General features: G+C 46.8%; 1 protein-coding gene across 1 annotated transcript in view; it reads right to left on the reverse strand.

Annotated features, from left to right (window-relative positions):
- Positions 1–23,158, reverse strand: part of CCDC92 (coiled-coil domain containing 92) — a 47,673-nt gene that overhangs the window by 18,437 nt on the left and 6,078 nt on the right. The gene's annotated exons all lie outside the window — the stretch shown is intronic.

Consider the following 23,158-nt stretch of genomic DNA (forward strand, 5'->3'; position numbering starts at 1 on the left):
TGCCACAGTTATGCAAATAGAAGCAACAGCGTTTGATGCGGCGGTATACACAACTCTAACAGACTGTGGCATGAGGGATAAAATAGCCGGGTGTTTCTGAAGAGGGTGAAATGATCACCGTGTCAGCTTCAAGGACAGAGGATTTGAGGACACGGGGTGAGGCAAAGAAGGCTTTGCTGTGGCTCTGATGCTCCTGGACACCTGCACGCCCATGGACGTGCCATTCTGCAGAAGTGCAAATGTCTGGTGGAGCCTCAAAGTCCTCTTCCATCATCCTTGGCCCTGAAGAATGGCTTGTTTGTCCTCTCTGTGCAACAGCAGCTCCCTAGAACAGGGCACGCTTGAGGTTCTGAGCCCTGCTACCCCACAGCTAATGGCAGTAAGATCTGATGAGAAGAGGAATGAGAAGAAGCCATGGGAAAACAGCTCAAATTGCCATGACCGAGCATGCACCGCCGAGGTCCGGACATTGAATTTCAAGAAGAAACAAACAGAATTGGAGTCTCCCATTAAAAATGCCGTTCTCCAGTGAGACCTCAGCAACAGAATGGGTTTTGATATCTGATAATTAAACTCCTAATCAACTCCTTTCTAAAAATGCCTTCTCAATCTCCTGCGAGGATTGGGAAGGCTTAGAAATTTAATACAACTCTCTGGTTGGGTTAAACATCAGGCAGGTTTCAGACTATGTTTTACTAGAACCAGATGAATTTCTGAGCTTGAAATCCAGCATACAGAATTGAGTTGGATCTGGTGGCCACCTGTCCTTGTGTTTGTGGTATGAGTAGCTAAATGAAATTCTGGAAAAAAGGGTTATCTTAAATACACACAGGACAGAGCAAATTGAAGAAAGCCCCACTCACTGTTGTTATGTGCATGTTCCCAGCAAGAGAGGAAGATCAGGTTTGTCTCTGAAGTTACATGTGCTCAAGCTCACCTTTTTGACTCTCAGAAGCTGAAACATCAGTCTGTAAGTTCTGCTTTAATTGCATCTTGTGAATTTTCCCTTAACTGCACACTAAATCCAAGCAGACAGTATGCTGAGTTCAGGTAATTAGAAATGTTTTACTGCCAGGGCAAGTCAGTATCTCAGAAGGTGTAAATTGGTGCAGCTCAGTGCAATTCCTCACCCTTTCTGGCTTGATTTGGGTCAGTAATCACCATGAATTGCTCCTTCTCTCTCATTCTCTTTTCATTCTCGTATCTGCCTATGTGTTTATCCACCTTTGTATTTAGGTATAGGAAGGGAAGACAGTTGTGAGTAATAGCTAAATAACCATGATGGATGCGATTTTTTCCCAATCATAATGAAAATTTGCCAGATAAAAGAACAGCACGAGAAGTGATGGCATAATATAATGCCCTCCTTGGAGGTGAGCCAGCATGGAGCTGGGCCCATCAGCAGTCTGAATTGAGGGGAGACAGTATTAGGAAAGACAGAAAAACAGCACTGTGGGGTCCCAAATGCAGAAACACAGAATCACAGAACAATCCAAGTTGGAAGGGACACATAAGGATCATCGAGTGCAACTCTTGTATCCGCTGATGATCCAACAGAGACAGCACTTGTAAGGCTTGCTAACGGAAATGATTTCTAACATGCAAAGGCACCAAGTTCTGGTCCCCAAATCCCATCTCGTGCTGCAGGGCTCTCCTCCCTTTGTGCGAGGAACCACAGGGAGCACAAAGCGAAAACAAATTCAGTTTGTGTCTTCTGCCAGTTTTCCCCAGCTGCAGACTTTGCTCTTTGAAATGGAGGGTATCTGTTCTTTCAAAGGAGTTGTTTGTGTGCCAGTGAGTCGGTCCGTGCACCAAAGGAGCGATGCTGAGGATGGCTGCAGGGTTGGGCAGGGTGTGGGACAGCTGTGCAGGAGGAAGCGGCTCAGCAAACCACAACAAAAGGGACCCGTGGAGACTGGGGAGAGCTTTGAGTGTGGGAAGCTCTGCTGCTAAGGGAGCTGACTGTTCCAGGCTCTCCCACTGCTCACCCTGAGCCCGACTGCTTCATCTCCCACTAAAAGGGAAATGTCTGCGACTGTGGTGCTTTGCTGAGGAAAGAGTCACAAGAAATCCCTGGTGGTGGCTGGCTGGGTTGGCAAGGAGAGCCATGTGGGTGCCTTTGAAACTCCAGTGTGTTGGGCTGTCTGCTCTGCTGACCTCTGCTTCCACAGGCACGTGCTCCTGCCGTGTTAGCACTCTGCCTAGGAGGGCCCAGCTCACTGCAAATGGCAGGAGGGAGGTGATACAGGCAGTACCTGTGCAAGAGCACCTGGCTTTGGTAAAGCTCTGCTATTAGTGTTCAAAGTCTCTGGCTGATACAAGAAAATCCAACCATTAGGCTGCTTTCTACCTCAAACAGTTTTAGGAAAAGATTGCACTGGTTGGACATTATTGGGCTAAATCTATGTGTTTTACATGGCCATTTTCTTAGATTTTTTATTTTTTCTCTCACCAGTTTAAAGAGACGGTTGTTTTTCTTGCTAATTCTTTCCTCCCAGGTGCTGATAGGGATCTGTGTAACATGAGGCCAGCTGGAAGAAATTCAAGCTGCTTTCTGAATGTTGTTTTGATAGAGTGCAGGGGATGTGTCTTTGAAGCTGCTGGGCTTGAGAGATGTCCCTGATTCAAGAGACATGCAAGAGGTGATTAAGCTCTTTACCTAGAGCAGCCTTGGAGCCCATGCTTGTGAAAGCACAGCCACTTGCTGCTGTCACCTCACACTGATCAACGGAGGAAAAAGAACTGAGGAAGGTGTTATTTCTGCAAGCTGGGAGGTGAAGGGTGTTTGGCAGAGCCATCTCCATGTACAGGGCAAAGCTGCAGCCTGGCTGCTGTGGCTGAATGGCCCAGGTCAAGTGGAGGTGTGAAGATACCCTGCTTTGTGCTTTGCGTCTCAGCCCTCTGTTAAACCCAGAGTAGAAAAGGGAACAAGGCAGTTCCCATCTTTCTGCCTTCCCACTTGAAATGGTGACATATTTCAAAGTCACTTGTTGAAAGCAGAAACTGCTGCTGGCAGATGCGTGAGATGAGTCGAGGCAATAACCCTGCAGCAGGACACTGAATTGTGAAGATTTTCACGGGGGAGATAGTTATTGTGTTTTCTGTTTCTTTGCTTTTTTTTTTTTGACTTTTTTTTTCCCCTGTAGTTCCTTTGCTTCTATTTGTCTTTGCCTGCTGTACCCACATGTACCCACCATGGGAATGGCCCCATGACACTGTGCTGCAGTCAGTCAAGCAGCAGCTGTCCCTGGACCAACAGCTGTCCCTGTGTGGGGCAGAAAGGAGGTGATGGCCAGTGTGCCCCTATCTGGCCCATCTCCTATCCTGTCTGCTCCTGTCCTGATCCCTCTCTGGTGGATGCTCCTCAGACATCACTGTCCTTTCCTTCCCTGTATCCTTTCAGCCCAGGCTGAAAATCCCCATGCAGGGGGCTCCGGTGGTGTGAGGGAGACAGTGCCATGAGGCACTCCCACTTCATCAGCTTCTCGGGAGCAATAGGGGAGATGAAGAGACAAGGCCTCTAGGGAAAGAGATTCAGCTTAATGCTTATATTACTGATTCAGTCCTAGTTCAACTCAGAAACCTAGGGCTCTCCTCTGAGGCAGGCTTTCAGAACAGCCCAGTGGTTTCCTGAGCTCCAGCTCTGTTTGGCTTAAGCCACGGCTGCAGGTTTCTGCTTCAGAGGAGAAGAGCCATGACAAGACTCCAGTGTGGTGGAAAGCTGACAAACCCTCATTAAGGACATTTGTAACATGTGGGGCCTAGGAAGCAAAACAAAGACAGCCAACAGAAGTTGAAGGGAAGCTGCACACGGGCTGGGAGAAGAACCCAGGTCTGCCCGGCTTCACTCCCTCCCCCAGCTTCCCTTTGTAGGTATTTCCTGCGCAGACGGTTCCTATACACATTTCCTGCATAGGTTGCACAGCCAAAGTTGCATTTTTAAAATTTTTGTTTTAAACCACACTTTGCAAAGCTAAAGAGTGTGTGTCAGGGGAGCGCAGAGGTATCACACCAAGGCAACTTTATCTGCACAGAGTCTAAGCACATTACCAGCCAAGTTTAACAGACTATACATCAAATCTCTTAAAGCATGCTATGGCAAAGTGCTCTGAGCACTCCCATGTCTACATCTGCATCGATATTACAATCCCCCGACTTGGGAAAGGACAGCACAAGGACGGTTTTTGTCCGGTCAGAGTGCAGGGAGGCAATGTCCCCAAATCTGGATGTGTTTGATTTGCCATGGGTGCTCCCTTTCTTGTATGATTTCAGCGTTGAGGCACAGCTCAGAGGAATCATGTGCACATCTCTGGTCCTGCCTCACAAAGTGGGGAGGGCCTGGGCCACCATCACCAGGGACACCTAATTTCTGCAAATAATGGCAGCGGCAAGTGGGGAAATCAAACAGACAGCTCAGGCTCTGCCTTGTTTCTCTTGGCTCCACAGCTGAACTGGAACAACTTTTGACAAGTCTAGTGCCAAGGCAAGGCAAGAATGTTTGTAAAAGATGAGGACCCCTCCAGATGATCCTGTCTCCCATGTATATGCTAATTTACAAGTATCAAACACGTATGAGGAGCTTCAGAAGGTTTCTGGGAAAGACCACTGGGATCATTGAGTCCATCCATCCATCCATCCCCACCATGCCCACTAACCATGATCCTCAGAGCCACTTCTTCACAACTCTTGAAAGCTTCCAGGGACACTGACTCCATCAAAGTCCATAGAAGACCCCATAGGAGTGGATGCCAGACTGGCCCAAAGGATGTGAGTGATATCTGCCAGCTAATTATTGCATCAGTTGTTTAAAGAAACTGACACAGGCAGGGACGATCCCACCCAGCTGTGGCACATGTAATTAATACAATGCACAGAACAGGATAAATATCCCCAGATAAGATCCAGGAGCGGCGCTTGTACTGCTCTCTTTGCTTGAGCATCTTGAGACATGTAAAAACATAAAGCAGCACGGAAACCAAATAGAGGGAGCGTCTTGGCAAGAACATCAGCAGATGAACACGTCCTAAGAACACCTCAAAACCACTGGGGACAGGAACCACCCTGTTTGGAGCCGTGCTCAGCATTCATCTGCCCCAAAATTCACAGCATGTGCAGTGATTCTCAGCCCCACATGGCTGTAGCACAGCAGCTCAACCTTTTCTCCCTGGCCTGGAGCAAAGTGCCCAGTGAGTCTCACTCCTCTGACCAGCAAACCCTGACACCAGAAGGATAAAGCTGTCTCCTGAGTTGCCACCCTTGAAACCCAAAGTACAGAATGTGTTTCAAAATAAAGGCAGCTCGAGTGGTGTCAGTTCTGCTTGTGTTTTTTTATATGGAAAATTGTTACTTTAATGTGAGTCATGGGAGTAATTAAGGGATAAATAGCAGCACTGCAGTTCGTCAACACCCTGGTGCCATTGCAAAAGCGAAGGGAAGTGTACACATTCCTACAGAGACACAAATCCAGCCAGGGCACTGGCAAAAAAACCCCATTTCAATCCTTTGGGCTTTGACAATCTGCTCTGGTCTTAGTCAGGCTGGTGTCGATCCGGAACAGCCCTGCTTATACCATTGAGCAGAGAATCAGCGAGGTCAGGATTGTGACTGTTCAAATTTATGTCAGGAGGTACAGGACAGAGGAACCAGAGAAGGAAGACAACATGCATGGTGGAAGCCCAGATGGATGTTGTTATCAAGACTGCCACGCTAGAGCAGGGAGAGAGGAGTGAGAAGCAGAGCTGTGCCTGAACTGAACATCTGCGGCCTGAGAGTCAAGTGATGCTGAAGGAGAGAAGAGGGATGTATTCATGAAGGGATCACTGATAATTCTGAACCACTCTGCTATAGATTCACACAAAGTTCCTTTGAAAACAAAGAAAACAACGCAGTGAGGCACAAAACAGTACAAGGAGATGAGCTGGGAACTGAGCAGTGATGACAGTACCGTGTTGCTGCACAACAGGTCAGTGCAGATGGAGTTTGAAAGCAAGACAGCTCTTGGATGGGCCACTGACACTTGCCAGATACAAGAGGGAGCCTCTATCCCAAGACATATGGCTGAAGCAGTGACTTTCCTGGCTGGCTGGGAGGCTGTAGCAAGTGGGTTCGTGTGTTCCAAGACATACTCCCCCCTAGAATTAATCAGCAGTTTGGAAAATATTTATTACAACCCCCTTGGTGCTTCTGCACACATCTCCCTGGCACAATGAAGCGCTATTTGGATGTGGCCAATTTACCTGACACCAGGGCTGGCTCATTCAGTGCTCTGCAAGAGATGCTTGCAGCCTTCCTCCCTTCTGCTCAGCAGATACACCCTATGGACCCCTCGGTGCTGCTGGGGGGCACTGACAGCTGCTGTGGAGGGCGATCTGAGAAGCAGTGTGTGCTGCAACTGCTCTATATTTGCACCTGTCCATGCAGAAAGGCTGTTTCTCATCTGAGATCTATACTGTGGCCCCTAGCTTTATACTCCCCATTCTCTTTGCAAATGACTTCAAGCAACTTGCTTTTCCACTTTCTAATAAGCAATTTAAATGCTAAAGGGCAGCTCCTCTACTGAAGGCAACTGAAGTCAAGAGAGCTGTGACAGTTTATGCCAGCTGAAGATTTGCCTTTAAGTAAATCCTTTAAACTTTCCACTAAGGAGACTAAAATAAGCCGTAGCATGAAACATTAAGAGCAAAGAATGAACTCTGGAGACCAGAGGGATTTGGGAAATGAAATGAGATCCATCTTACTGGCATATTTCCCCCTCTGTCTATTTTTGGAATTTAAAAAATTCCCCCAGATTTGTCTTCTACAGACCAGCTTTTTGTTCACAGACCAGCACTGAGCAGCCCCCTCTTTCACGCAGGGCAGGTGAGTTTTGGCAAGCCAACTTACGAAATACAGACCTGGAAACTATTAATATCTTTTACTGCTGGTATATGGCAGGGTTGGTGCAGGTGCCATTTGTTTTCTTTAACGTGCTTTTCAGCTATGCAGCTTGCAACCAAATATGAGATGAACAAGAAGATTTGTAGTTGGTGAGCAAGTTGCGATCAACCCAACTCCTATCCAGAGTGCTGTGACGCCGACCATGACCGGGTAGGTTATTAAGCATGGGTTTGAGCATGTGGCTGTGCTAGTGTGTTCATATGATGGAGTGGAAGGCAGCCTGGTTCTGCTCATTATGCTCTGGAAGCCTGGGCTCCAACTCCTGACTGTGTGTTAACTCTCAGTGGGACCTCAGCGTGTCACTTGAAGCTCAATTCTCCAGCTGGCTTGCAACCCACATTTTCCATAGACTTTAAATGGAGCAGGGGATCTTTGTTGCCTATGAAAACTGAGACTCCAAACACCTCAGCCTCCCCATGTTTAAAAGAAGGAGGAGAATGTTTTGAGATCAATGGATAAGAACACCTGCAAGCACTAATACCTATGTATCCTGCCAAGACACTGGGAGATTAAGCAAATATTTTGAAGGGCTGTAAGATCTTACGAGGCAGGTATGGGGCTGTTTAGTTTGTCCAGGATATATTTTTCCCTCCTTTTATATGTTTTCCACAAATAGGAGAAGTCAGGCAGAGAACTAAGAGATGCATCCTTTCTTGGTTTGGTTTCAGGCATACTGATATGCTTTGTGAAAACTAAACTAGGAACACCTGCGGAGCCCCCTGATGAGCTCCAGTGGAGGGTTTCTGAACTGGAGAGGAACACATCTAATGGTGCCCTGACGTTTGGTCTGAGTATCTCCAAATGGAGCATAGCTGGAAAAACAAACCGTTTGGGGAATGCCTTGTCTGGCTGCACAGGCCACAGCTCCAAACAGGATGTAATGAAGCTAGTAAGAGATTTACTCTGAGGTGAGAGATTTAATCCCTACAGTGTTAAATCTAGGTCCAGTTTGGGGAAGTGCATTTTAAGGAAGATAATAGACTAACTGGAATGTGTGCAGAGAATGAAGTGAATGATAAAAATGTTTTGAAAACATGACCTGTAAAGATAGGTGGAAGGAAATGAGTTTGTTTAGTCTAGAAGGGAGAAGAATGAGGGGAACACGATAATGGTTTTCCAATATTTGCAAGGAGGACAGTCACTGTTCTCCAGAGTCTGGGAGGGCCAAGAAGATATCAGTTCAATTTATAGCAACAACGTTTAAGGCAGGACTGCAGGAAAAGCCGCATCAATACAAAACCCTCAGATGAGCTGCCTGGAAGAATGGGAAACGTACATCGTGGGAAGCTTTTAGGAAATGGACTGTAACAATTCATATGCAAACCCAGGTATCTTACAAATCAAACAATGGTGTTTGCAGATGCAGAGATATCAGACTGTGCTGAGTATGGGCAGATTGTTGTTTACACAAAGCGGTGTTGAAAGTCACCCATGTGTGACAGCACTGAATATAAGTTGAATCATTCCGAACGAAATAAACGTAAGTGGTGTGGAGATAGAGAACAGCATTAATGTCACCAAAATTGCTTTCAGACCTCATCTCTGTAGCATAATGCATTCCTTTAAAATTACTGATGACAAAGGAAATTAGAAAGAAAGGTGACTGCTGTACTGACCTCAACAGCAGAGTGCTACAGCACCTGGAAGGCTTTCAAATCTGGCAGAGCACAAATAACCTACTCCATTGTCTGACTCAGGTAAGGCAGCCTTCAGAGTTGCACATTTCTCTTTATCTCTGTCTGCTCTCCCTCTCATCTTCTGTGCCCAAAGAGTAAAAATAGCAACTTCACATGTATTTTTACACTCCTGATCACTGGCTCAAGTCACTGTTCTCACAGCCTTGTCTCCTTGCAGCACGGGAAACTGATCCAGCTGTGCTGCAAGATGGAGAAGGTTCAAGTGTGTCAGCTCCTGGTCAGAATGCGGAAACACTGTGCCAGCAGAAACACGGTGTGTAGGAGGCTCACACGGCCACTGAATGTGTCTGCAGATACATGGGCAATACCAGCAACAGAGGCTACTTGCTTACCAGCCCATGCAGAAATCTGTTCCACGCTCCGCATGGGAAGAAGCAGCAGCACCTAGGATGAGTGAAGGCTGCAGGGTGCTGATATTTGGGTGAAAATCCACACCCCACTGTGTTACTCATCCCTCATCAGTCCTCCAAAATCTCCCCCTCCAGGATAGTTTTTTGGACAGCACTGGGATAAATTCTGCTGGAGGATGGCAGAACGGGCCAAGGAGTGAGTCAAAAATACCCACTCATTTGAGGGAATCAAGTAGTGGGGAAGGACTGGGTGCTATTGCTAAGTTGAAAGCTGTTTGTGTAGCACGGCTGCATAACAAACAACCCTTTCAAAATCTCTGAATAAGAATGATGATACTTACTCCAATCTTGTAGACACAGCCTTGCTCTCTTCCCAAAGCGAGGGCAAGGTCTGTGCACAGCCAGCTTCTCTGTGGGAAAGATCTGTTCAATGGCAACATGAATGATGCCAGAATGGGGTTCACAGTTGCATGATAGGAACATAGCAGTACTGGGCTGGGGGGATTTGATGCAAGCACTAACCTACTTAATCCACTGGAGATTGCCTGGCTGTTCTTGTCTGCTTGGCAGAAGGTCTCTCATGTCTGTGCCTCACTGCAGGGATGCCCTGTGCTAGTTCCTCTTCCATTTTTCACTTCTTTTTTTCACCTAGGAAACCTTCTAAGGCAGGACTGAATGTCCTTGAAAGCGTCAGTTATAACAAACAACCAGGGGCAGATCTCAGGCGAACGCTGCACGAGTCAGAGGTCACAGCTGGAACTGCTTTTAGGGGAAATTCAAAATTACTGTCAAAAGCAGTTCTCTCTCATTTTAATTGTAATTGGTTAATCTCATTTTATTTGCCTTGTGGCTATGGCTGTGAAGCTTAGGAAACTCTCGGAGGCCCTGCTCTGCTCCCTGGGAGCAATTCTGAAGACTTCAGCAAAGTTGCACTGGATTTATTCCTTGTGCCACTGAGACCGCAGGCAATTGCTTGGAGGAGTCTGCAGAAAGGGAGGAAATGAATGTGGCAGATGGCTGTTCTTTTTTCAGCAATGAAGACAGACAAATGGCTTAACCCTCACTGATTTAACCCTCCTTATTGCCCCTCTGCAGTGAGCTGCCAATGGCCTGTGCAGGAAATGAGGGGACAGGATGAGTATGAGCATATCACTCCCCTCATCCTTGCTTCTGGAGGTAGGCAGGGCTACAGCTGGTACGACTGTTCTGGGAAGGCATGAGTAGGGTGCCAGGATAGCATCAGCTAGGATTTACCTCATTACATTTGGGGAAGTCAATGGGAGCAGACTGCTCCAGCAACTATGTCATGTACCATGCACAGTGCCAATAGGTTAAACTGATCTCTGCAGCATACCCACACTGTCGGGCAGTGTTTGTCCAGGGCTAGCTCACCAAAACGCAGAGTGCACAGCGAACAAACCACAGCCAGGCAACGCACCAACAACCTGTGCTGTGCCTGCTGAGAGTCTGGCAAAGACCTGACTGAACGTGTCCAGCAGCTCATCCATGGCCACTGTCTCCATGCCTGCTCCTCGGCACACGTGTGCAGTCATGTGGAATTTGCTGCTCTGACTTGCAGGCAAGTCAAAAAGCTGTCGAACAGTGATCACATCTAACACCACTCATCATCACCATCAATTGTTCTCCAAACGAAACAGCCCATGTCGCCAAGCAAAATGCTTTGGAAGATACTTTTCCACTGGACATGCATCCAAAATAAATACAGGAAAACCTCCTTCTCCAAGCACTGCTCCTGACTACTTTTCATTTGAATCATTAGTAAAACCAAGATATACACACACAATAGCACAAGGCTGATGAAAACCCACTTCAACATAGTGCCCCAGATTTTTTCAGAGATTAATAACCTTTGCTGCTCTCAGCCTGCAAGAAAAACATCCTTCCAGCCGATCCAAAGCCAAGATGATGTGCACATTTTCACACAGGCTGCCCACGAACATCCCTCTCTAAATGGATGCATTTTGCAGCTGGCTGTTTGAGCCCTGAAGAATGCTCTGGTGGGATCTTGCCACGGTTTGTATAATCCAGCATTACTGTCAAGTCTTTGTCTGCCCTAACATACTAGTTCTGATGAAACCCTGTTGCTGTAGCTTCAAGATTTTGCTTCCAGACAATGCCATGTTCCATCCCTCTGACTAAATCCCATCTCATCCAGAAGCCCAGGTGCTCTGCATTGGTGTAGAATGAACAGCCAGCCAACTTCCCACACCACCTCTCCTTCGGCTGTACCGCTGGATTCAGAAAGGGTCCTCCAGGCCCACGGAGCAAGCTGTGCTCCTCAAGACTGGAGCTTAGTTTTACCAGGACCTGAATCCAAACCACACACAGCCTGCTAGCTTCAGTGGGTCCCACCCAGATGGCCCAGGTTCACTCAAAACTCAACCCAAGACCTGGCCCAGGCACTGCAAACAGCAGCAACTCTTTTTCTCCTTGCCTGCAGCGGATGTCCTGGAGAACCTGGCTCACAGTTCCAGACCTTAATGAAACTTATGGAACATTCTCCCAAGTGCAGTAGCACAGAGATGGCAAAGGCAAATCACAGGCCTCTAGTTCTTGGCTTTTGTATGTTGGCATTGCCTTTGAATGTGCTAAATGCCGTGGTGAGGAGAAGTTCTGTTTTGCAGGAAAGCAAGCTTTCAGACAATTGCTATTCTCAGTGGATTTTCTAATAATTCAGAACCTGTCTCTACACTCGTCCCCATTTCAGTGTGACAAGGCAAATCATATGACCTGGATGCACTGAGCTACAGTGCAAACAGGTGGGACTCCAGTGATCTCAGCAGGCTCCCTTCCAGATCTGGCACACCAGATGCGAGCCTGTTTGTCTATGCCAAGAACAAGGCAGCCCAGGTCCCTTCCAACCCTGGCCATTCTGTGATTCTGTGATTCTCTTCTGCAGGTGACTGCATTTAAATGGACGACACCTCCTTCAATCTAACCCGACCTGGTTATGAGGTAAAGACCTGCTGCTGTTTGCAGCTAGACTGGGAGAGTTTAGCTGTTAAATGTGCCAGAAGCTGAAGCTAGGGTTGTACCACTGCTTGGAGAATCAGTATTTCCAGCATCTCCGGTCTTAATGTAATTAACTTTCTCCTGTCTTGGATTGCTTCCTTTTCAAGAATACTTGGCTTATTTCTTACAGGCCCTCTGTCTAGCAGTAGAAACAGCTCCGGCTCAGGGCCTTCCCTCAGCTCTCAGATGTGCTGTGCTTGCCCCTGGGATGCTCCCTGAACGTGGCATGCAGCTGGTGGCCAGAGCCTGTGTCAAAAGAGTTCTGCCATCTGCAGCGGGGGGTTAGAACTGGATGATCTTAAAGGTTCCTTCCAACCCAAACCATTCTACGATTCTCTGTGTGTGCTGGAAATGCCTAGGGCAAATGCGGTTTGTCCCCTGTTAAAGTATAGTCATGATTGCTGCTTGGAAAAAAAAGCCCTTTCTTTTAGGAATCTGATGCCTGTCCTGATGAGCAGAACTTGGAGGTGAGGAGCCTGGCAGAGCAATGCTTCACTCAACACGCCTGGTTCTGGAATGGGTCACAAAGCTGTGGCAGCCCTGGGCCAGCTCAGCACTGCCTTGGGCTGCTCCCAGCGGGAGGCCTCGGTGTCCATGAGACAAGATGGTGAGGACCTGGGGGAGATGCTTTCACCAAAAGCCTACATGTCAGCACGCCTCCCAGCCCTGAGACTTCCTTCTGTGCAAATCTCTGACATTTACTAGCGCTGCCTGAATTTTGGGCAAGGATTTCTTTTTTCCCCTCTTCTTGCTCCATAGCTCACTGCTGACATTTTAAGATCAGCGAGTCTGATCTCAACGATAAGCTAAATCCAAACCTCCTGAGGCTGCAGCCCAAACAGCTCTGTCTTTCACCACTTGGAACCCGGGGCTGGAAGCAGCCTTCTGGGTGCACGAGGGCTGTGCCAAACAACACAACATCTCCAGCATCACCAGGAGCCTTCCCATGACCAGCAGCCACCAGCCCGACTGAACACATTGTTCAGACTGCTGTCTCATGAGCGGGGCTTACAGTGATGGATTGTGTTTCTGCAAAAAGCGGAGGGAGGAGGTAGCAACCATGACAGTGACTGTGGTTGGTAGGAACTGGTCGTAGCTGCAAAGCAGAACGTGCAGGGAGGAGGGGGCCAGAGCAGCACTGTGCTGCTTCCTTAGTGCTGACACCACTACAAACCAGAGCTTGGAAGAAATCTGACTTTGTGTTTTCTCCCCCTTCCCACCCCCAGCCCACCACATTTCTCATGGAACAAAAATCCTGCCTTTTGCCCAGCACTACCACTGGAGCACTAATCCTTTGGCTGTGGCCGTGGATTAAATCTCAGGCCCTGAAAAAGCTCTTCCAAGGCACAGTTAGGATTCTGTTTGTCGGGGTCTAACCCATGTGGCAGCTCACAGCTGCCATAGTTGTGAAATTGTGCTTTTTCTTTCTGTTTTAGCAGCCCATATGAAGCAAGGAAAACAAGGCTATTCAGAAAGACCATTCTTAATGGTCTGAAAATAAACCTAATATTTTTCTTGGCCTATAGAGGAAAATGGTTACCTTGATTGAAACTTTGTTCTAGCTCACAGACAGCAGTAGTGAAGACTGCAGATACAAAACTTGTGCAGACTCTGTTACACAAATCTTCATGGAGGCACAGCGTTTTCTTCTACCCTTCTCTCCATTCTCTACTCAAAGTGCTGCCTGCTACAGCTAAGAATCTTCAACAGCTTGCTGGGAAAAGAAGCTTTGTCTCAGGTGCAGACATCATGAGCCACCTTTTGTCCTTTGCCATGCTGACGAAGGTTAATGAAACAGCTGGCATTTCATCAAGGCCAGCGCTGAAAATTAGGGACAGAGCTGCCATTAAAAATAACCAGATGCATGCATTTCTATCCCTGACACACCGGTCTTGAAATATCTCCCTCTTGGGCTGTACAGCTTCCAAGGAATAGCAGGAAATTGCAATTGTTACCCTGGCCAGAGAATGGATTTAATTTGTACTGTTTTATCCTCCCTATTGGAAACTATCCTCTGTTGTTTTTCTTTTTCTCCCACCCAAGCTAAAAAGAAAAGGAAAAAAAATCCAAAAAAACCAACACAATTATCTGTAAAGCCTTCCATGCAGATGAGGCATGGCCTACCACAAGGCACGCGTGTTTCCTCTGCTAGAGATATGGATTGCTTGCATTCTGCAGGGCTTCCTGCAACCTATCTATACAGGTTGTTCTACACGCAATACTGCAGCAGCGTAATGAAAGTTAGTTTGAAAGCCACTGGTTACTTATTTCAACCAGTACACAAAGTTGATGCCAGTAGTGCAAGTATATATTTGCTAAAGAAAGGGCAGCTGATGAGGATGAGCTGGTTAAAGGAATTAAATGAATGCTGTCTGAAGATTACAGTTAAGAGTCCTGCAGGAGAGGAATTAATTAAAGTGACTTTTGGACAGAGAGGAGGAAAGAAGCAGCAGCACAAGTAACATACCAGCAGCAATTGCCCAAGCAGAGGCTCAGGAGCCCTAGCTGGTTTAGATTAGTTCAGCAGGCATCAGCATGCATGCAGTGGTGATGTTGCTTCAGTTGAAAGGCAGTTATTTGTTGAGCAACCATAATTTAATTGCATTTGATCACAAGCCTGTACAAGAAGGAGACACACGTTCATGTAAGTCACCTGTTTTCCTTAAGCACATACTGCTCTGGCTACACAGGTGGAACCAGCCTGAGGAAACACGCTGGGTAGGCAACAGAGTGCTGGAGGTTTATCAGGGCTGAGCAACACCAGACATACTTTTTCTTAAAGAGGAATTTTGTACTCTTGTGACATCACAGTGGGAATATATTTGGCCCCGTTAAGATTAGAAAGATGATTGCAGTGATTGAGTTACAGAGGCTTAATGAATTACTGCTCATCAGCTGAGCTGCGGTAACTGACTCTGCTGTTGAAGGTACAAAGTACAGTGCATTAGCTCAAGGCTGATTTCAAGCAGCGAGGCATAATGTGATTACCCAGAGCAGAAGCTGGCCTGAACTCATAGGCTAAACCCTGGTTGCTTTTGGAAAAGTACCAAGTAATGTTAATTGGCTCCAGCACAGTGGGTCTAACAGCTAATCTGGCTCCAGAAGCACAGATCCCCAAGCTCACGAGGAGCAAGGCCGGCTGCTGACCTAGAGATGTGCGGTCCTGTTTCAGCCAAGCTCTGAACCCGTATCGACAGCACAGCCCCTAGGTTGGCACCAGAAGCAATTCATCACTGACTCAGGAAGGAGGAATTGTAAAAAAAGTGGTGAATCATTAACGGCCTGAACCTGGGAGGTCTAAAGAAGGTCACTGAGATGGATGGCAGCTCCCCAGCACGGCCATGAGGAAGCACCAGCGCTACTCTGCTGCAGCAACCCACCCTGAGGCGACCTGGCTGGAGGCAGGTTAAAGAAGGCCGGGAGGCACGGTGCTTCACTGCTGCTGGGAGCCATTACCTGTTTCAGCAGCGACCATAGCCAAGAGCTGAAGCGATCCCTGATAGGCTGCTGGTGGGAAACAGACAGGGGATGGCACATCCCTCATCCTGTCTGTCAGGTGGCCAAGCCATGTCAGGGCTGATAGCATCTCGGGACAGGGGAACTGTTGGGGCTTCCATTGCCAACGTTGTTGGCTCATTACTTAGACAGTCTTCCTCATTATCTCGTCTGCCTCCCAAAGTTTCATTCTTCCCTCCCTAGAGAGGAACAGGAGCTTCAAGACAACCAGGTCATGCAAAAAATCCCAGAAAATGCCCAGAACTCTCAGGCTCCTGTATAATGGTATGAACAAAACTTCCAGCAAGAATAAAAGGTCCAGAAAAACCTGCATGGAGTCCCTACACAGAGAAGAGTTAATCGTGGGCTTGGCTACTTGTGACAGTGCATTACACCTCCCCACAGCTGACCTCCAGCATGGAGCACAGCTCCTTTGCCCAGTTCCAGGACTTCAGGCAACAGATCTGTGTTTGTGCTCAAGAGGCTCTTACCAAATGAGGAGCTCTGGGAGGTGGGATGGAGAGTAGGCAACCATCAAACCCTTTTGCAGCAGGTCCCTGAGGATTCTGTTTTCCTGCTATTTTTAAGTTGAACAGGATTGAGTTTCACTGAAGGAAATAGTTCTCCTCCTTCCCACCCCACTCATTTCTACAGCACATTGGAAGAGCAGTCTGCTGTCTGCTGGAGGTTTCCAAGAACCAGACGGCCAAACTGGAAACAAGGCACTTTGCTATCTGCAGCCAGAGGAGAACAGGGAGAGAGGATGGAGAAGAAATACCCCTGGTATGCAAATGCTCAAAACAACAGGGCGTATGTGCTTGTGAGATTCACCCTTCCCTATTCCTTATGACTGAGTGGAGAAAGTGGCTGGGGTCTCAGATGAGGTTTCTGCGAAGCCCCCAGAGATAGGATGTTTACATCTATGGAAGTTTCCCTGCCTTCTCTAGTACAACAATGTCACAGACAGATCTCAGGGAGCAAGCACAGTCATCTGCCCTCCATCTCTGCGTTACACTGCTTGTAGATCTGGACACTTGCAACTGCACTCAGTTGTAGATCTAATTCCTGCTAGAAATAAATACGTTCATCATTGCTCCTAAAATCTCCTTGTGTGGGTTGTGGTAACACCATAACACAGATTCCAGCACACCAATAAATCTGCACGTTGTCACAGATGTCAAACGGGTAGTCAGCACCCATGCTCTGTGGCTCTGCACAAGATGCACTGAAGCCATCAGACCCAAAGCTAGAGCTCAATTCCCAGTACATCCCCTAGGACTCAGAGAGGGGCCTGGCTGATTAGCAGCAGCCTGTTGGACATCTACAGTCCATCCCAGAGTTGACAGCCCAGCAACAGCTCATCTGCTCCTTCTTCAGTCTGCTGAAACTGATCAATTTTGCAGACACAAATTCACCCTTCCTGCACTGGGCTGGGGCAAGGCACAACTCATGTCTCCCACTTCCCTTGCAGCGACAGTGGAGACAAAGCCACTGGTGTAGGTGATTCTACATGCCTCGTGGAAAACCTACTGGAGACAAGCACAGTTATATCAATAATCTCCTGTTTAGTGTTCCTTCTGGCACGGGGTTTGCCGTTAACTTTCTAGCACAGGCAATGTTTCCCATTCATCTTTTCTCAGCCAGGTGTTTGCTCATTTGCAGCAGGATGCTTCAAAAGCAACAAAGCTACAATTGACAGGAAACAGAAGGCCAGTTTGCTGCCAAGACGGGTTCTCCTTGGGGGCATCCACAGTTGTAGAAACAGTTATTACAAATCTTTCAGCAGTGGTTCTACACACCTGCTAAAAAAGCCTTGAATTTGCTTTCATTGGACCTGTCTTTCTGATGCCCTTTATTAGGCACCTGTTAGTCAAACACTGCTCACGTTCACATCCTTCCAACACAGCCAGTTTGGGTTAACTAAGTCCTTCCACTCCATTCCAGCCCTCCGGGGCTTATAGGAAGATTGAGACTGGGGCAGGACAACCCCCTCAAATCACAAGGCCTGATATTCTGTTTCTGGCCTACAGTGGGATGCTAGTGTGGTTTCAGGCAGATTCAAGCATGGCTTGAAGAGCAATACTCCCCTTTTCAGTTGCAGAAGGGTAGGATGGTTTGGTGGAAAGGTTACATGGTGGAAAGATGGAGAAAATTGAGCAAGACGTTCAGGACAAACTAAGGAGATCAGATTTGAATTTGCAAAACAAATCCAGCTGGTGGAGAGAAGATGTGGATTAGAGCAGACAGAGCAAGAGTGCAGCTGGGAAACAGACCACAGCTATCTTGGAGGAAGAAAGGACTTTTCCAGCCCTTCTTTCCCTGCATTTTCACTGCAAAGGCTCACACATTTTGAACTACAACTGCCCTCTTCCTCCTCCTCCACTCCCACATGGACTGTCTGTCTGGGACATTAGCTCAGCTCTGCTCAGGTCCCACTAGGTTCTCTCCACATGCAGCTCCCAGGCTGCAGTAACAGATAGCTCTGAGGCATCACATGGACCCATCACACTGCGGTTATTTCAGTTTTTTCCCCTTTTGTCTGCTTTCTGGAGCCAATAGGACATAGATCGCCCAGCTTGGCTGGAGTCCTCAGCAGGGAAAGACCAAAGTCATTGCTGTTCAGACTCTACAAGTTCTGAACTCCCATTAGTAGTGCAACATTACTGCTTCAGTCATAGGGATTCACTCTGGTAATGCCATGCACAATCAAGAGCTACTCAGCAGGATTCACACAATGAGCACAAGGACTCCATAAGCCCTCTGAAAAAGCTGTAGATAAGCTGCAGCCAAGCCCCTGGTGTTCCAGCAGGGTCTGCCTCTCAGCTAAAAGGGCACAGAATCAGGGCTGCTGGTACAGCCCAGCCAGTGGCAACGGTATTCCCACATCAGTGATTCAGGAAAGACATGCACACGTGGCCCTGGGAAGAAAGAGAACTCTGCAGGATAAAGAAGAAAAAGGACTGGAAATGCTGATGCTGGCTAAATATCTTCATTCAGAAGTGAATACTTTGTAAATACAACTCTCGCTGCTGCTGTTTTTTTGCCCCTTGGCATCACGGAGGAGCTATAAATACAGGTATGGATGATGCCAAAATCTGGGGAAAGTGCTACAGCCTGCCTCAGAATGTGGGCTGGCACCCATGATGCACAGAACAAGTACATGCTGTTTTTCTCTGCAGGTCTTAACATTTCAAGGCAGACAGAGGGAACAAATGCCCACAGACCACTTAACCATCAGCAGACGTTAGCAGGACCTCATCTACATGCTTGCAGCTCCAGAATGTCTTTCCATGAATATTTCCAGCATGCACAGTGCTAAAGAACATTTCTGTTCTTCAAACAGCGCTGTGGCAGGAGACTCTCACCCCAGGAGGGATGTCCAGCTTTGGCTCACAGTGCTCTCCCACCCTGAGCACTCTTTGTTTTTCCTCTGGGTGCAGAAGGCAGGCAGAGAGGGGCTAGATCCTTCTCTTCAGCCTTCAGAGTACCTTCACAGCTCAGTGCTGCTTAAATAAAATGCCAGCTCTGGTGTGGGACTGTGATCCCAAGAGGTTTATACAGACGCTTTGGAGCAAATCCAAATTTTACCATTTGGCATCCCATCAGTAACAGCATACCTGAAAATACCATGGGCAGAAAAATGGGCTTTTGTGTGCATGTGTGTGTGTGCAGTAAGCTCATAGTGATAGTGCTCTGTCTGGATTTGCAACTGTCTAGACAATGGAAAAATTAGCATCATGAAACTGGATAGTTTTATGAGATGCCCAGCCAAATATCTGGGAAATATTTTTGTAATGGTTCTCCTCAGAGGGAGATATGAGTCTGAGCCATTCATTAGAGATGCAGTTCTTTTGTCTTGTGTTCTGGTGAGGGACACAGAGGTTTCACTGAGCCTGCTGAGCCTCATCTGCCATGCTTTTCAGCCAGATGCTGGATGCTACTGTGGAGGAAAATAAGCCCTCAGCGCAAGCATGGCAAATGAGCTTCCCGTAGTTTGGAGATGCTGGTTTTCTGGTGTGGAAAAGAAATCTAATCCCAAAAACTGGAGGTTAGGACCTCACGAAGACTATTTTATGTCTGGAGACAAACAATCAAAGGCCTGTTTTTACTGACTACAACAAAGCCCAAAGGATTTCTAGATTGCAAGATTTAGCTACTGCTCCCTATGGAGTAAAAGCTCACAGAGAGCAAGAAAGACTCATTCTAAGCCTCCAGCCTGGAGCCCTGACAGCTATTTCCTTAAATGATTTACAGGGATCTCTCTTCCTCTAAGCTAGCAGAAGATGCAGCAACCAGGACTGCACTTATGGCTGAGGCTAAGTGATTTGTCTCCACAATATCTGTAAATTTCCTCCTCAGCACCTCCATCCTCTGAAGAAATTAGGACAAACTCAGAGCACAGAGGCTCCTGGGAGTTCCAAAACAAAGATAACAGGCCTGCTGCAGCCAGCCCTTCTCAGAAAAGCACCAATGTCCAGAGGGAGAGAACAACAGATACACACCTGGAGGTAGTTTCCCCTGGCTAGGAATTTGCTTCAGTTTTGGTGGTTACTTCCTCGTCCTAATGCAAAATAAACATGGAAGGAATAGGAGAATACATCAACATCTTCCATTGCTTCTATGAAAACCTTCAAACATGGTAGACCAAGCAACAGGCATCTCATTTAAAAGCAAGGATGTTGTCTTCCCTTGGAAGGAATGGGCTGTCAATTCATCTAAGGACAGCAGAGTTTAAGTAGAGGCTCATTACTGATGATAATTAGCCAGTGAACCTTTGGCTTGGCTTAGGTTGTGGGAAGCCTTGAAAAACTGCTCTGAGCTTTCAGTGGATGTGTAAGAGAAATAAACAGAAGTGACATTTGCAAGACCTGTGTAGAGGAACGTGTGGTGCTCAGACTGGGGCTTCTTCCCATGAATAGCAGTGAAAGCTTGCTGTCAGCAATGACAGCCAAAGGTCTGGATGCAAACACAAAGACTTTTAATGGAGAAGATGAAGCTGTCATTGGTCACTTTCATAGAGAACTCACATTTTCTTCTGTGAGGGACAGTATGATGTTCCTGGATGCTGTTCAGCAGCAGCTAAAAGAGTCCTCTGGAAGGACAGTGTTTCAGCATGGGGTTTTGAAAGCAAATACCTGACTAACCTGAGGAAGGAGATGTCCAATGATGGATAATTTGCTGTGGGAAGTGGTTCTAGAATGTGGTCAGATTCACACTGATGATAACAAAGAAATGCCAGGAGAACCAGTGCTTGTTTGGATATGGGCAGCTTGGCTGGCTGGGGCAGATAGCACTGAAAGAATTTCCTATCCACGGCAAAATAACGGGACCAGAAAGTTAACATTTTTGAGCTGCAGATGCAGTTGTTGTTTGACGGTTCTGAGCTATTTCCTTGCTCCCATCCATCACACCGTTGACTGGCTCATTTTTTCCCCCTTCCAGTTTTTGTAGAACTAATCTGTTAAGTTCTGTGGAGTTGATCTTGGCTCATGGCTCACACCCCACATCTGTTTTTCTAGGCCTTACCATCTGACTCAGAATGATTGCATTTTAACTTCTTCCCCCCTGCTACCGTCAAGCTTAAAAACGAAACAAAGCACTCCCACCACCATGAAGACATACCTGATGTCTGTGAAGGCACATGTCCCCTCACCTCCTGGTACTGAATAGTGAAAGGTTACCATAAGAATTTCAACTGCTTATTCATTATTCTTTAAGATGACACAGTGAGAACTGACAAGATAAATACAATTATTCTGTACGAGTGAATTTTCAAAGCTCTCCTCTTGGTTCTTATCCAAGATCCTTTGAAAGCACATCATCAAAGATAAGCACACATACTGACCAGTGGGACTTGCCATATTCTTAAACAGGGCAGGACATTTATTGTGCCTTTTGAAAGCAAGGCCTACTGTGTGTCTGAGTGACCAGCGACTTGCCAGAACCAGCCCCATGCACTGCAAGAAAGAGCAAACGTTCACACAGAATGCACTTCGTCTCTAAAGGTTCGGGCTTCCCCCCCAGCTTGAAACTTCTCAAACTATTAATCCTCTCTGAAAACTTAAGCTCTTAGGTTCTTAACACCTTTCTGAATTTCAGTTAGGGTAATTGGAAGGGAAAAATACTGATTTCAGTGGGATAACTCCTACATTAGAGGTAACACGCTTAAGCAAGAGCATGTCTCTTGAGCACGTAGTCAGAGAAGCTCTGCTGAAACTGCAGATTCATGGCCTTCTGTTAAATTTGCTTAGATAGATCTGCAGTGGATATGCTTTCTACCGCTCTGCATCTGGTAAGACAGTTAATAAATACTTCTTTCAGCATCATCTTTCCCATGGTATTCTGCCCATTCTAATTCTGCTGCTAGGCAGAGCTCAGAAACGCAGGAATGTGAAAGTTAGAGGGAAGGTTTTGCCCCAAGTGCAAAACAGTCTGGACTCCAGTACACACTGCCTTGGTGTGGGAGTTAAACCCTGGAGGCCAAGAGAGAAGGACGAAGGCCATGGGTTAGGGCAGCTTCCTGGCAGGTCAACCTCCTTTTCCTAACCTAATTCTGAGCACTGCAGAATCGTGGGCACCTCTGCTGGATTAGCACCAAAGTAGGATGGCTACAGAACCGAAATGGTGGCAGGTAGAAAAAAAAAAAAGAAGAAGAATAAAAAGAAAAAAAGGAAATGACAGTTTGAAGACTGCTATTTGGTAACTTACACCAAAGAACAGAGAGGGAAATAGCTTTTCATAGAGGCAAACTAATAGGATTTGGAAAACAAGGTAAAGCCTTTAAACTGTTACACAGAGTAAGATCTCTGGTTGCAATTAGGAAATGTAGCTCAGTCAGGCATGGAGGCTTTTCCTTGCCAATGTCCGAGTCTTGTTTTGTCTGTGATAATTCCACATTCTACTTTTAAGAGACAGCTCATGCTTGTTGTTAGGTTCAATACATTAGGCTGTGCAGGCATATTGTGAGCCCTTAAATAAACTGCTGGGGGGGGTGGGATGGGATTTTTTTTTACTGATGAACTTACTGAAGATAACATGTAAGCACTGCGACTGATGATTAATTTTCAAACCTCTAGACAAATTAATTTTCTTGCTTAAGGAGAAAAAAAGCATCTCTAAAACATTTTGGCTGTGTTTGATATGCAAAAACCTGAAGGATCTCCAAAACAACCATCCTTTGCTATGAATGATGCCAAAATACAGCCTGTGTCAGCACCCAGGGCCAAAGTGGTGCTTGCAAGAAACACTGGCACTGATTTCAGCAGAAGCAGTCTCCAGGCTTGCTCTCCCTTGGTTTGCTATGGCACACATGTTTCTGTTGCAGAAACTCAGTGTCTGCACTCACTCCATTCAGGTTTCCCTGTTCTATTCCCCATTCGTAGCCCTTGCCAATAGTTAGCCCAAGAATCATTCGTGAGAATTAGAACAGTGGCAGCAAGTGAAACAATACAATTAATTTCCTGCAACAGCATCTTTACATCTATCAACAATAAATGCCACAAAACGAGGAATTAATCCTCCCTGCCCTTAAACTCTGCTGACTTTAATCCTTACTGATGCAAATTCCCCACTCCTCCAAAGCAAAAAGCCCACAGATTTCCTTTGTTGAGACTCTAGAATGAACACAAGACACCGTGTGCATGAGCT

The sequence above is a fragment of the Lagopus muta genome, chromosome 17, assembly GCF_023343835.1.
Source record: "Lagopus muta isolate bLagMut1 chromosome 17, bLagMut1 primary, whole genome shotgun sequence".
In the NCBI taxonomy this organism is placed as follows: Eukaryota; Metazoa; Chordata; class Aves; order Galliformes; family Phasianidae; genus Lagopus; species Lagopus muta.